The sequence below is a fragment of the Psammomys obesus genome, unplaced genomic scaffold (genome assembly GCF_907164565.1).
Source record: "Psammomys obesus unplaced genomic scaffold, mPsaObe1.curated_primary_1811, whole genome shotgun sequence".
Lineage (NCBI taxonomy): Eukaryota > Metazoa > Chordata > Mammalia > Rodentia > Muridae > Psammomys > Psammomys obesus.
In genome coordinates, this window is record NW_026596073.1 from 33968823 (window position 1) to 33983498 (window position 14676).

Here is a 14676-nt window from a genome sequence, read left to right on the forward strand (position 1 = left end):
TTTGATAGGGGAAGATTATCAAGGAAATTTATAATGTTCTTTCCTAGGTTGTGAGCATGGACCTGTCTGTTTTGCTCTATGACTGAAGGAAGATCCCTCCTCAGTCAATCTAATTTGGGTGTGCTGTGCAAAAAAAACAAGACAAAACAACAACAAACTTCGTCTTTTCCCACATCTACCTGCATTTCTGTGTCCAACAGCCATTATGACAGCGAGTGTGGTGATGCTATTGAATATGTTTGAAACACAGGGAGGTGGAGCCATTGCAGAATCTAGGCCTGGCTATCGGCACTCAGAAGCTTATTTGATGTGGACTGGCCGAAGAGCAGAGGCAGCTGTCTTTGCTAGCACCCGTTCTGGAGACATGGCAGGGATCTGGATTGGTATGGGAGACTACAGTGCAGTGCCTCTTACTGGGTTGGAAGCAGCTAGCTTTGTGTGCCTGCAAAGGCTCTAGCTCACAGTTAGTGGAGCTCAGGAAATACCTCAGTGGTGGAGCACTTCTTGTTGTTAGCACGAGTAAGACCCTGGGTTCAATCCCCAGCACTTAAAAGCTATATGAACCTACAGGCCTTTGCCCCTACAGCTCCCACTAACGCTCCAAATGAACCTGGCCCCTTCAGTAAGCGACATGAACATTCTTCCGAAGGGGAAGTTGAGTTGGCATCACCTTAGGTGACTCCTCTTGGGAGCAGAGAAGTGACCTTGAATTTGCTATGGGACCTTGAAGATGTTCGCTCTACCTGTAATTGCCTCAACAACTGTTTCCCAGGGAATGAGAACTTCCCTAGCCAGGCCTCTATTTCTTTCATGACACGTCCTTGTGTTCACCTCAGAGGTCAAATCCTGACTGTCTGTTACTCATTCTGGAGTCTAGAGGAAAGTGAAGGCTGACCTGGGGCTCTCTGCTGATTCAGAGGTGATCTACGAGGGCCAGCAATCCATCTTTCCTGTATTTCTCACCATGCCCAGAGTATCAATTTCACCCCCAAAGAATCCCACCACCCAGATCAACTCTCAGGTGAACCAAAGCGTCCTCGGTGTAGCCTCCTCTTATATGTTTGCTATTTGCACTTGTAGATGGCTATAATGTCCGTTGCCACAGTCATCAACATCGTCAGCAATCGGCACCCAGAACCACCTATTAAAACACGATCACAAGGTGTTGTTTAAAGCTTAAAGATGCAAACTAAACAGAAAATTTAAAGGCACTGACCAAGTCTTTGTGTACGTGTGTGTGTGTGTGAATGTTCTGTTCACACGTGTAGACACTCGTATATGCATGTGCCTGTGGAGTCGGTACACACCTCAGATGTCATTTCTCGTGTGCCGTACCCCCTGTTGTTTAAGTTAGGGTCTCCTACTTGTCGGGAACCCACTAAGGAGGATAGGCTAGCTGGCCAGCTTGCCCCAGGGGTTCAGCTGTTTTCACTTCCTGGAACGGGATTCTGGGGTTACAGGAATGTGCCACCGTATGTTTGCTGCTGCTGCTGTTTGCTCTTTAAATGTGGTTTCTGGGGGCTTGAACTCAGGTCCTCAGGCTTCACTCACTCAACTCTCTCTCTAGCTTCTAGTGGCTTTTTAGAAGTCTCCTTGTTGATTGAGTTTTCAGTTACATATTTGTGCGTGTCTGCCTGTTAGTACATGAATGTGTGTGGGTGCCCTCAAAGGCCAAAAGAGGGTGTTGGATCCCCTGGGGCTGGAGTTCCAGGTGGTCACGTGATGACACACCCACCTGAGGTGGGTGCTTGCAACTGAAGTCCAGTCCTTTTCAAGAGCAATGGGTGTTCTTAAACACGGAGCCCACAGTCCTGCCCCGCTACCAAACCTTAACTGAACTTTCACTACCGGGGCCTCGTGCGGAGCCCGCCACCCCCGCAGAGGCTCACTCGGTTGCTGAGTGGTGACTTCATCCCACTCCCAGCACTCCTGTCCCGCACCTGACAGAATTCTCTCCCGCTTTGGCCTGGGAGCGAAGGCTCTCTGTACTGCGAGTCTGTCCTGCACCCTATCAGGGTGATCACAGGATTTCGAGTCAGGAGTTTGGCTTTTATGCTAGCTATCTCTTGAGATCCAGCACCTCTTCTCTCTGTACCTCCAGCACCGATGGGAGGAGAAGAGCTGGGTGGGAAGGGACAGTGGTAGAGGGGCCTTTGTGTATGCCTCTAGTTTCTATCATTTCACTCTGAGGAGGAGACTGAAAAGCAAATGCATTTAGCAGGCTGGTCAGCATCATGCTGACACCCTTGGTTTGCAGCTCCTGCCACAAAGCCTTGGGAGGTTTCACCTGTGCTCATAGAATCCTGCTAGTTGAGTTAAGATCGCACCCAGAACAGAGAGCAAAGTTTAAAATAGTATTCTAGGTCATAAAGGTCCTTTCTCGGTTAAGGTCCAATAAGGTAACTTGTGTGTGTGTGTGGGGGGGTGTGCTCATGTGGTCTGTATGTAGGCACACAAGTGCTACAGTGCTGGGAGGTCAAAGGGCAGTTCTGAGGGCTGCTTCCTCTCCTTTTCTATTTATGTGGTTCTGGAGATTAACCCAGGCTACCAGGCTTGTGTGGTAAGTGCCTTTGGCTGCAGAGCCATCTTGCCACCGTGGAATAATCTTTTTAGACACGTTCTTACTGGCATACTCAGCAGTTCCTCTCTGGGTTTGTTCTGCCTCTCTGCGACACACAATAAACCCATCGTATTTAACAACAGGTATACTTCTGGTGGCCTCTGTCGAGAGGGAGAAAAATCATTCTTGATAACTGCAAACCACAGGATTTGAAGTCATAGAACACAGACACTCGGCTACCTTACATATGTTTTCCCCATCTCTGTCGGCCTTCTCATTTGTTTAAACTAGGAGGTAGGGCTCCTGCGAATTCCACAGTCCTTTTCAGCACCACCGTGCTCCGGGTGATACAAAGATTTGTTCTGTGCGCCACAGAACAAAACAACAAAAGGAAGAAGACAACACAGCAATGTCCATGGGTTCCTATTTTCCCTAGCCTACCAAAGAGAGTCCTGTAATTGCCAACCCAGTTCTTTCCTCCTCCCATTTCTTTATGAAAAGGAGCCTGGACTTTGGAGAAGATAGGTAACACGCTGAGAGTAGAGGGAGAGGAAGAAGGAAAGAAAACCGCACAGGCTGGAAACAGGGAACGAGATTTCCTGTAGTTCATAGAGGGTGGAAGGCGTAGACATTAAAACATCAGAGGAGAAGAGATGAGAGGAGACAGAAGGAAGTACCGCGTAGATCGTGCTCTTGAATCCCCTCATGGCCTAGAAATAACAGGATTGATTATTGAGAAATTCATGTGGCTTAATTATACTTTGCAAAGGTCCAAGAAATTGGACCACATGGGCTACTGAGTATTAAGATTTGATAATACATATCCTATATAGCCATGAAAACCCACCTGAGAAGAGGCCATTTTTAGCTGGTGTAGGAAGACTTTAGGAGATGGGGCATGGCTGGCATGCAGGCCACTAGAGGAAGGTTTCTGATGGTTATACTCACCTCTGGTCCCTGCCTAGCTCTGCTTGCTGTGTGCCACCATGAGAACAGCTTTTGGTGCTTGCTCTTACTGCCTCCGACTGAGACTCTCTGCACCTTCTCTGCTGTAGTGGACTAAATTGCTCTGAACTCTGAACTGAAGTGCACTTTTCTTTCCTGAAGTCATTTCCACAGGATAATTTTGTCACTCCTGCATTGGGAGCAGATGACCTACCTAAGGCAGTTAAACTGCTACAGGGTCCCAGTGACCTGAGCTTGGGCAAACCATAGGCACTGGGTTCAGACCCTCGAAATGGAATTCTGCTGGTCAGTGTCTGCATGTCCACCGTGGTTCAGTTTGCCTTGAAATATACACAGTGTGCATAATTGGTGTGGTTGTTTCTAGGCACATTCTTTTGCCCTAAATCTAGAGCCAGTACATGATCACTACAGTGAATTTATCAACACAGAAGCATGATAATAGCCAGTGAGATGGCTCAGGGGGTAAAAAGGTTTACCACACTAGACTGATAACCTGAGCTGATCCCTTGAACCAGCTTCTGCAAGTTGTCTTCTGACCTGTACATATGTATACATATCTCACACACACACACACACACCCGCCAACAAAATTAAAAAAAAAATTAAAGTTAAAACAATAATACTGAGAAAGGGAGAAACAATTACCTTGGTTCTACCGAAGGAAAACAGAACTGTGTTTTTCCATGTAACCTTGGTTTCTGTGTAGCATCATTTGCTTCACAGGACTGCTCAACACTTCTCTTACTTACAGTTATAAGAAGCACTGGCTCGTCTTACTGTGGCATGTTTGCTGACTGCATAGCATTCCAAGAGTGCGCCTCCATCAGAGGCACACATAAAATGACTTCCACTGTGCTCCCAGATAACCTAGGCAACAGCAAAAAACCTGTGGACTGCAAGGTGTCCTCAGGGTGAGCACGAAGTTCCTCCCACTTCATCTTTTCTCATTCTGTGCCGTCCTGTCCTGCCGAGGCACATGGCTTCAGCCCTTGGGTCTGGAGAGTTCTACGACTCTTCCGCCGTCTGCTTCTATCCTTGTCGGAAGGATTTACATGAATGAATTATTCGCTTTTGTTGGACATGTTTATTACAGCATTAAGCTTCCCTGGGACCAAACTCACCAGAGTCAGTAACATTCTTGTTTGGGAAGATAATGTGCAGGACCAACTCTTGCCTCCAAGCTCGACCTCCATGCTTTATTAAGAGCCTGCTTGGAGAAACTAGATATGAACCTCCTAAGTACTTTTTCGTTGTCAGGTGGCACAGAGGCTTTGTTAGTAAAGAATGCTTGAGAGGTGTTTCCAATGGAAAGAGCTTCCTAGCTCAGCCACAGACCACTTCCTGCCTATGGTTTCCCTAGTACCTAGCTCTTGCTATGCCTGAGGCACTCAGTGGCTAGTAGCTTATTCTGCCACCTCTTCTTGGGTAATTGATCCAGAGTAAGTAGTTCCAGTGTGTGAGAACCAGCCCCAAGCTGCTGTGGGACTGAAGAGAAAGGCAATCAGATCCAAGGGTACACTGAGCGCCCTTTACTGGGGACTTGCTGACAGCAGCATGCGCAGAGGAGGACCCCACAGTGCCGTGCTACCATCCAACCTGTTACTAAGAAGAGTTTATTGTGAATTGGAAGCAGGACCAGCTCACAGTTTCCATCAGCAGGAAGGGGCTTAGACAAGGACAAAAGTAACTTCCTCAGAGCTGGAAGGGACTTGCTTCTTCTCAGCTCCTGCCAAATACACCAGGCATGCTTCTTGCTCTGATGGCTCCGGGGTCTGGTTGTAAAACTCCACATACTACTCTAATGATTTTGTCTTTTCAAAGAGAACAGAGTAGTCTTCCTCAGGGGCAGTCATGGCCATTATGACTCAGCATGGATGTGTTCAAACGAGCCTGAATCCGGACCGTTATTTTGTAGAGCAATGCCTCCAGCGAGCTGTCTTCCCAGGGTACAGCTTTCTATCAAATTTCAAATAGCAGGTTTTTAAAAGTTTGGTCAGCTTGACAATGCAGTCATTTTCCCTGCCCACTCACTAAACCCTGACTGTGCTGTTTTCTGAGGGGTCTGTATTTCAACCCTGTGCTGAAGAGAGGCTAGACAGCTTTCTTGGGCATTGCACCTGCAGCCCCCAGGGGTAGTGGTTTAAGCTGATACCCTTCAGGGTTCCCTTCACTTCCTACAGGCTGATTCTGTAATGGGCTGTTGTCATCTTGCTCGGCTCTCATTCTCAGATTAGTGCTTTCACCACACATCTCTCTGATCTTACACGTTGGTCTGAGCTCATCTCGGGAGCCAGATGTTTACCACAAGGCTGACCAGAATGTCCTGTACTCAGGATGAGAGAATGTCATTATGAGGAGTTCATGGCTTTCAGATGCCACCACAACTGCACACTGCCTGATTCTGGTCCTGGGAAACACCAGTTTCGTGTGACCCTTTCTGTGAGCCTCAGATAACTGTCCTCTGCTTCCTCAAGGACATGGAATATGGTACCCAGGAAGATGCCTGCCACTTCCTCAATGAAGCATACTTTCTCATTGACACTTGTCTCCCAGGTACTGGTTTTGCCAGGTGGACAGCTTTTTGCCAGGTGGAGCCTGGGTCTAGTGATAGTTCATTGCCCCACTAACAAGTAGTAATTATATGCATATGTAAGATGTAATAATTTTTATTTTGTGTGCATGAGTGTTTTGACTATATGTATGTGTACCACATGGGTGCAGTGTTCATGGAGATGGTGACAAAGGATTCCCTGGAACTGGAGTTACAGAGAGCGGTGAAGCAGCATGGAGGTGCTGGGAACCAAACCTATGTCCTCTACAAAAGCCACCAGTGCTGTTAATCTCTGAGCCATTGCTCCAGACCAATTTTTAAAACCTTTGTGTGGTGGATTGAATGAGAATGGGCTCCATAGGCTCTTATTCTTCCCTAGTTGGAAAGGATTAGAAGGGGTGTGGTCTTGGTAGAAGAGGTGTGTCACTGGGGGTGGGGGTTGAGTTTTCCAAAGCCCATACCAGGCCCAGTTTCCGTATACCCACCCCCATGTACCTTCAACTTGCCGAGAAGATGTGAGCTCTCAGCTGCTGCCCCAGCACTATGCCTGCCCACCTGCCACCACACTCCCTTCTATGATGTGGACTCATGCCCTGACACTGTAAGCAAGCCCCCAACTAAACGCTTTCTTCCGTAAGCTGCCTTGGTCGTGGTGTCTCTTCCCAGCAATAGAAAGGTGAGACAGCCTGTGGGAGTTCATGGAAATAATGTGTCTGACACATGTTAAGTATTCAGTTGACATGATCTGTCATTTTTCTTTAATCTGGGTGGATCTGATGATGTTTCTCCGGAGGACCACAAGTGCAGACGCAGTGCCTGACCAAGCATATGCACAGCTCAACTGTTCCCCCACAGTTTTTAAGGTTTTAGTTGCTTTTAACTTTTTTCCAAATAAGCAGTGGCCTGATGAACATTCTTGTGTACAAAGTCCGCTTAATGTGGGGATCAATCTCGCCTTCTCATCCCTTCCCCATCAACTCCTCCCTGGAGGTGAGGGACAGGGTGTCACACTTTAGGAGTGAGCTCAGGCTTGCCACTGAACCACACTTAGAGTCTTAGGGTCACCCACTTTCTTCTAAGGAAGAGCTTCATTTGTCAGGGACCACCTGAAGGAACTCGCCAACTTCAGAGACCACCTGTGGAAGCTTACCAACTTGCCTCAATTTGCCTGTTCCCTTACCTGCAGTAAACATACTGCTTGGAGATGCCCGTTCCCTTACCTGCAGTAAACATACTGCTTGGAGATGTCAGAGACCACCCGTAGAAACTCATCAACCTGCCTCAACTTGCCCGTTTCTTTACCTGCGGTAAACATACTGCTTGGCAGCAGCAGAGATGTGCTCACAGAACCATGGCTTATCACAAGATGTTTCAGGCCCCTGGCCGAGCAGAATCTGTAATTTTTCACCCACCCTACTTCCTTATCCTGAACCCTTTATAAAAGCTGATTCTGCTCAGTAAAGTTAGTCCTTGACAAGCACCTATTTGCTTGGACTGGTTTCTCTTTCTCGCCCATCTTTTCACAGGTTTGGATTCTCTTTTACCCCTCGAATAACCTTAGCTCCGCTGGCCGGAGCATTCATTGGTGGAAGTTGGTTTTGGTCTGAGCCAATCAGCTTCTTAAGCTTAGCTTTCTAAGAATAGTTTTAAAAAGGCTGTTCAGAGTGGGTGGGCTTCATTGGAGTGGTGTCTTAGCAAAGACTTGAAGGAGACAAGGCAGCAGCTCTGTAGCTGCAGGAGAGCTGTTCCAGGCACAGAGGAGCATAAGTATAAAGTTCCCCTTGGTAGGAAGCTGGCAGTCATATTTGAAGAATAATAAAGACAGGGTAACCAAAGTAGAGTGAGGGAGAATAGGAAGTGAAGAAGACGAGGAGAAATCAAGTCTTTAACTCATGTTGAGAGTTGTTTTTCATTCTGAGTGAATGAGCAAGTGAAAGGGAATGATTTCTTTTTATAAAATTAAAATATGTTTTATTATTTTATGAGTGTTTTGCCTGCATATATGCCAGAGTACCATATACATGACTTATGCCCGGTCGGAAGAGGTCGTTGGACCCCTGGAACTGTAGTTACAGGAACTCTGAGTCACCATGTGGGCACAAGGAGTCTTCTAGATGAGCAGCCAGTGCTCTTAACCACTGAGACATCTGTCCAGCAACCAAGATTGATTTCTGTATCATAGTAAAATCAGAGAGTAATGAAAATAGAGAATTCAATAACCATTTGGCAGTCTCTGTAGGCATGGCTAATTTTGGCTAAAGTTGTTGACGGAACTTAGGCTGATGAGTCATTTTTCATGAGTAATAAGATGTTTTCTCTTACACACTCTAGGAAGGACTGAATTTCAGTGGAGAAACCTGGCTGAGCTCATGACCATGTGGCCAAGATGGGACTGGATGGCATTAAACATCTTCTGCTGAGTTGTCTTGGAAGAGATCAGCATTGTTCTTGTGGAACATTTGCCACGGATGTGTTTCCATGTCTGTTTAGGAGGAGGAGCCAGAAAATCTAAGCAATGGGTCGGTCACGCCACTAAGTGTAGTGCTTCTTAGGGACTGTCAGCTGCATCAAAGGTGGGAGAAGACTAAGGAGCTATTTCATATGAAAGAGATGTGATAGCTGAACGTTGCATGTGTTCCTCAGAAAATCCTGAGCCATAGATAAACCAGACATGTTTGGGGGATTAGTGAAATTTGAATAGCATGGTGGTGTGTCGATACTGATTTCATGATTTAAAGACTGCATGCTGGTTTTATATATGTATTTTGAAAAGTGCATATTGGATTCTGGAAGCTGATAAGGCTTAAAGAGTTCAGAACACATGGTTAAAGTTTTTTCAAAATATGTTTGTTTTTAAAAGACATCTTTTAGATGTGATAGATGATGATGACTTTGAGCAGGAAGGTGACATCGCAGTGGTAGGAAATGGTCAGATTCTGGATATATTTTGGAAATAGAATAAAATGGGATTTCTTGGTGAATTGGATATGGATACAAAATAGGATTCATTGCAGTCATGAACCCAAGGTTTTGGGCCTGTGCACCTAGAATGAAGGGCTGTTTTTCATTGTTTCCTTCAGTTGGTTCACATAGCAACAGTTATGTGAACTGTGGCTGGGGCAGGCTCGTGAGAAAATGAAGAGGTTTTCTTTGGAGAGTTGAGTCTGATATGTTCATTAGATCTTTCAATGAAGGCCTCAGGTCCTTAGCTGCCTGAACGGGGCGCAGAGGACAGCAGGTGGGCTGCAGAATCGCACATAGTAGGTGTCAACAAGGAGAGGGTATTTAAGTCATGAAGGTGAACTCGCTGCGGGAGGGAAGTGGATTCAACAGAACCACTCTCAGTAGAATAGAGTGTTTTTAGGACTTCCTAGCTGGAAGTTCCTCCCCTAACTAGCAAAAATCTATCCAACTTTATAAAAATCCATGGCTTTTCTCCAATGCTCTTTGTCCTCAAAGTACTAAAAGTCAGACCTATGAAAAGATGGCTAATGGTAATGCGCTAAGCATTGCATACATGTCCTTGTTACATTTGTCAGGTATGAGTGGTTACATACGGTATCTTAGGAATCTTTATCTTAACCTCAGGAGAGAAAAATATCACTTCTGCTTTCCTGTGAGGAGAAGTGAGGCTTAGTATTAAGAAAATTTGTTCAAGGTCTGATTGCTGGTAAATAAGGAGACTCTTGTGATCGGCCTACACTGACTTCCGGTTCCATGGCTTCACTGTCCCACCTTCCGTCCTGGAGAAAGACTAAACAGAGTTTCTATGATCCTATAAAGCCCTCTCTACTGGTTAGAACAGTACAGCAGCTTATTTCCCCACAGAAACCTCTCTGCCACAACCACATACATATGTAACTGAAGAGTTAAGAGGATTTCAGAAAATTTCATTCCCTGACGAGCTGTTCCTTACTTTCAGGGATGCCAACCCTGTGAGAGGGCCTCTAGAAACTTTGGTGGGAGAAAAAAAATATGGAATATGTTAAAAATATATTAGGGCCCCCAAATTCTGGATTCTGATTATAAACAAACCATAGATTTCACCCTCTACCCCGTGTGTGTGTGTGTGTGTGTGTGTGTGTGTGTGTGTTCAGGCACCACGTGTATAGGATGTGCAGAAGTCAGATCATGTTCTTGGGTATCAGTTCTTACTCTCTGTCGTGCTTGAGGCAGAACCCATTGTTTGCCGTTGTGTGACATGCACCAGGCCATTTGGCCCCTGAGCCTCTAGGGTTGGGAGGAGGGGAATGATTCCATGAGATAATTGTTCTGTCTCTACCTCCCATCCTGCCCTAGGAGTGCTGGGATTACAGATGTGAGTCTGGGGACTTGAACCCAGGTCTTAACTTTGGCCTGGCAAGTGCTTTACGCACCAAGCTATCTCCCCAGCCCTGAAACCCAGTGTTTTTAGGAACTCCAACTTTCCTGAAATGTCTTTCTTTGGGCTTGCTGTTGTCTGCCACTTTCAGAAGCTACTGAACCGCAGCCCGGGGTGTGAACAGCTTCATAGCTTACATATTTCTTCTTGTAATCAGTTGAGTCGATCTTGTAACTATAAAGAGTGAGATGGTAAATCCCCGGCTCCCATTCTGAGTCAGAATTTATGACAAGAACAACGTGCTAGCGCCCAAACAGAACCATACATGTATGGTAATACGGCACTTGAAATTTATATACTTCCTTTTATCCAAGGAACAGAAAGTGTTCTATAAAATGGATTAAAAGCCAACTGTCTACAGCAGGCAGTGAGAACACTTCAAAATAGGACTGCTAAGGAAATCATTTACTTTCTGCAAGGCCAGGGTTCATGCTATGCAACCACAGATCCTGTTTCACAGATGTGGTTACCAGAGGCCACTGACATTTTCACCCCTGCTCAGTGGTTATGCATCTAACTGCACTTTGCCCACAGGTTGTGTAACTGAAGGTAGTCCTTCATTATTGCTGTTTGCTACCAAATACCACACAAGATCTGATCACGGCATCGGTAAGCAGATTGCCAACAGAACTCGTCCCAGCCATTCATGTCCCTTGACTCACAGGTGGGCTCTTTCATAGGAAGGACAACTCTTTATAATTCTCTTTGTCAGTTTTAATGACTCCAGCCTTGTGAGGCAGGGGGATGGCTCAGTCAGTAAGCTGGCTACTGTGCAAGCATGAAGGTCTGAATGAGACCCCACGTAGAAAAGCTGGATGTGGTGCTATGGCTGTAACAGTGCTGAGGAGGGGGAGACAGGAAGATCCCTCTGGCTCCCTGACCAATCAGCCCAACCCAAGTGATGAGTTCCAGGCCAGATCAAAAGACACTAAGAAGTATACATGCACATGCACCCCTCCCCTCCCCCTTCCCTTCACTCCCCCACTCCTCCACCCTCTGCCCCTCCCTACTAGAAGACCTCTAATCTACTGTAATTTGCAACACCTCTCAAACAGCATAGTTTCTTTATGTATTGGCAAGCTGCTGTGTTAGCTACCCATTGCTGTGTAACAAATTGTCCCTTTATTACGTCTCCATTTCTGTCTGTCGGAAGTCGTGGCATGATTTGACCTTGTTCGTTGATTTCAGGGTTTCTGCAGCTGTTGTCATTTCATGGCTTGGCTAGGGGAGAATTTGCTTTCGCTCACAAGGCTTTTATTTTCATGCTTCAGTCACTCTTGGCTTTGGACTCACTCCCCAGTCTCCTCCCACTATTGGTGAAAAGTCTCCTTCAGTCCTGGGCCACGTGAGCATCTCACAGGCGGACGGACAAGAGAGAGGCCCAACAAGATCACAGTCTCCTGTGATCACAAGAGTGGCATCTTGACACCTTCACATTGTTCTGCTATTTGGAAGCATGCCAACGTTTTATACAGAGGGGCATTGGACTCCATAGGATGTGCAAGCCAGAAGGTGAAACTCACTGGGGGCCATTTGATTCTCCCTATACTTAGCTGGCTTTATTCTGTTAATGACCCTCTGGTGCATGAGAAGGGCTCAGGTTTTTGCATCTACTGACATTGAAGTTCAGGCTTTAGTGACTTGTAGTATTCATTCATGTTCTTATTCATGAGATGTGTGGTTACATCCATTAGGTACGTTACAAGCTTTTACTTGTTTATTTATCTGGGAGGGAATGTCTCACTATGTTGCCTAATAGATTCTCAAACTCATGATTTTCCTGCTTCATTCTCCCTGGTGCTGGGATTATAGGTGTTTGCCACCATGTTCAGCTGCAAAGTTTGATTCTTGGTAGACTGTGAGTGCATGCAAATATCCCAGCAGTTCTTAAATGAGTGTTTGAGAAAAGGGGCTATTCATAGACTATATTTATTATAATTTTCAAATCCCAATAGTAGATATTTCCAAGATTTTGTGCTGGCTGTTTCCTACACACACATACACACACACACACACACACACACACACACACACTCACTCACTCACTCACTCACTCCAGACTTGGTTTCTCTGTGCAGCCCTGGCACTCTCTCTGTAGATAAGGCTGGCCTCAAACTCAGAGATCTGCCTTCCTCTGCATCCCAAGAGATGGGAATGTTGGGATTGGTTTTATGTCAACTTGACACAAGATATTTGAGAGAAGGGAACCACAACTGAGAAAATGCTTTCATAAGATGGGGCTGTATGCCCACCTGTAATCTATTTTCTTAATTAGTGATTGCTGTGGAGGCCCAGCCATTTTGGGTGTTGTCATCCCTGGGCTGGTGGTCCTGGGCTATATAAGAAAGCAAGCTGAGCAGAGCTGGAGGGAGCAAGCCAGTAAGCAGCACCCCTTTCTGGCCTCTGCCTCAGTTCCTGCCCTACGTTCTTGCCTTCTCTGAGTTCCTGTCCTGCTTTCCTTCAGTAATAAATAGTAACATTGAAGCATAAGCCAAGCAAACCCTTTTCTCCCAAAGCTATTTTTGGCCATGGTTATTTAATCACCCTAACTAGAAGCCCTAACTAGGACATAAATCTTTTATATTACTACATGCAATATAAAAATTCCCGTAAGAATAAATAATTGACCTATTTTTATTTCCAATACTACACCTGGAGACATTTTAAGGTTTTAAAAAATAAATATTTTGTTCTTTGAGAATTTTGCATTGTGTATTTCGATTTTCCAGATCCACCTCCGCTTCCATAACTCCTAACTTGGTGTCTTCTTCTTTCTAAACCATTTAATAAGCCATTGACTCCAGTTTGTGCTGTCCATGCATTTCTAGCTTCTAAGAGTCTAGGATCCAATCATTTCTGCTTTCAGAGATGAAGAACATTGGTTAGGGATGACTGTGATGCAAAACAACAAACACTGCAAGGACCAAAACGGACAGTTTCACTGCAGTCCAGCTTAATCTTTATGTGCTGATTGCACAGACGGGTTGACTTGTAACTTGAATCAGACCCACATGACACAGGTGCCTGACACGGGTGTTAGCTAGGCTTGTCCGCCCACTGCTCTAGAGATCCTGACGAGGTTTACACAAACAACCACATTTCCTGAAGTGGGCTGTGCCCTGCCCACCTAGTGGAGACAGAACTGAACAAGCAGGCTTGTTCTTAATAGTCAGCCCTCCACATCCCCAGAATCTGCAGCTGAGGGACCAGCCAACTGCAGGAAGTAGAGAAGGAAGAGGAAGAAAAGGAGGGGAAGGACGAAGAAGAGGAGTCAGGGGAAGAGGAGGAGGAAGGAGAGAAGGAAGAGAATGGTGAGATGAAGGCGGAGAGCGGATGCTGAACATATATAGCTCCCCCCCCCCCAGTGATTTGCACAGCACTTATGTTGTATTATAAGAACCAAGAGAAAATGTATAGGAGGTTATGTGTCGCTTATACATAAATATTACATTTCATATAGTGGATTTGAGTTTTGATGGGTTTTAGTATGTTTTAGGGTGCTCAAACCAATCCCCCAGGAATCTCATCCCCCACGCCGTGAGTGTGTGTGTGTGTGTGTGTGTGTGTGTGTGTGTGTGTGGTGTGTGTGTGTGGTATGTGTTGAAGATTGGACATAGGCCTTTGCTTGTGGATTGTACTACACAGCTATGCCCCGACCCACCTTTGAGATAACAGAAAACATCCTGAGATTTGATATTCAGGGAACTCTTGTGTGAACGCCTCTTTTTTGTGTTGTTTTGTTTTGAATGTATATGTGTGTGGTATACATGCTTGTGGGTGTGAGTGCTCACATCTGTGTGCGTGTGAATGTAAGGTTCAGAGGTTGACATCAGGTGTCTTCCGGATTGTTCCCACAATGTTTGCTGAGGCAAAGTCCTTGACAGGCTCTGAGTTCATCAGTACCACCTAACATAGCTCCCCACCTTGCTCTGGGGGTCCTGAGTCTCTGCCTCCTGAGTGCTAGGGTTAAAGATGGCCATTTTGCCTGTCTGACTTTTATGAGGGTTCTGGTCCTCACAAGTGCAGTGAGCAGTTTGTCTACCGAGTCAGGTTCTCAGTCCCTAAAGGGAGTGTTTCTTCCCTCACTGAAAGGCCCCCAGCTTGTCTCAAGGGCTGGATGCATCTTGATCCCAGGACTGTGGCTGTCTCTTGTCTATGCATTCCCTGAGGCCAAAAGGAAAGACAAACCTGACTTAATAAAGCCGCAGCAGGGGTCCA